Consider the following 1,465-nt stretch of genomic DNA (forward strand, 5'->3'; position numbering starts at 1 on the left):
GTGCGTGAACAAGAAGACAGAGGAAAGCAGAGATTCAGAAGACAAAGCATCTCCAAAACTCCAACATATTCTCCATTACTGCATAACAAGTAACCTTTAATCCATGCTCTCTTGTTTATTTGCAATTCAACTGATAAACATAACTGACTTCCTGACTAAGATTTACAAGATAACCATAGATTGCTTCAAATCAACAATCTCCGTGGGATTCGACCCTTACTCACGTGAGGTATTACTTGGACGACCCAGTGCACTTGCTGGTCAGTGGTACGAGTTGTGAAAAGTGTGATTCACAATTTGTGCACCAAAGGGTCACCACATCCATTAGATTGATATGCATTAGGATGAGAGTTATACCCATAAGAATCTGGAGGGGGTTGTTGCCAAGAAGGGTGATCAATCCTTTGAGGCTCCTCCCACCTTTGACTGTTCCATCCTTGATGCATATCCTTATTGTAGCTCCCATTTCCTACAACATAATTTGAGCCAAACTTATAGCCAAAGTGATGAAAATTCATGATAGAAAGAGAAAATAAAAACAAAACTAGTAAGAACTAATAAAAACTAACTCCTAAAACAAGCAAAAACTAGCAAAGAAGCATATTAACATATATACAATAGCCAATAACATAACACCATTGCAACTCCCCGGCAACGGCGCCATTTTGATGATCTGTAATTCTTGACGGTTTAGAATTTCCTCAAATGAATGAATTCTCGTTGTAAAGTATAGTTTCCAAACCAATCAATAATCCTTTCATACAAAAATATTGGTTGTCACAATTAACAAACCCCAATAAAAAATAACCGAAGTATTTAGACTCCGGATCGTCTCACAAGGAATTGCAATGAAGTGCTCAATTATTGGCTATAAAGGGGTTAAGGGGGTTGGTTTTATATTTTTGCAAGAAAATAAATGGCAAGAAAAATTAAATGACAAGAAAAGTAAATCAAACAAGTAACTAAAGAAAGCAAGTAATAAAGAGAGAGACATTCATGGCAAAGATTGAGATCATAGGCTTTCTATCCTAGTCATGCAATGATTAATTCATCTTATTTAGTCAACTCTAACAAATAGGGAGAAAGTCAAACAAGACTAATCAATCATACCACAATAATAACAAGAATTTATCTTATTACGTCATCTCCAACATTGGAAGAAGGTATCATATTATCTTCCATGAGAGAAAGTCTAATAAGACTAGCTAATCTCAATCCAAAAGTCCTAATCAACTTACTAATTAAATTAGCAAAAGATTAGCGTCAATGGAAACAATATTCCAAAAGTCCTAATCAACTCAGTAATTAAATTAGCAAAAGATTAGCGTTAATGGAAACAATATTAGCTAACAACTCTAGATCACCAACATAAGTTGGGTTTTCATGACTCAAGATTGCCCAATTACTCTTTCCAAACCAAGAATGCTCAAAATCTACTCTAAAGACCAACCAAGCATTTTATCAA

This window comes from Arachis ipaensis, chromosome B05 (genome assembly GCF_000816755.2).
Source record: "Arachis ipaensis cultivar K30076 chromosome B05, Araip1.1, whole genome shotgun sequence".
Classification (NCBI taxonomy): Eukaryota; Viridiplantae; Streptophyta; class Magnoliopsida; order Fabales; family Fabaceae; genus Arachis; species Arachis ipaensis.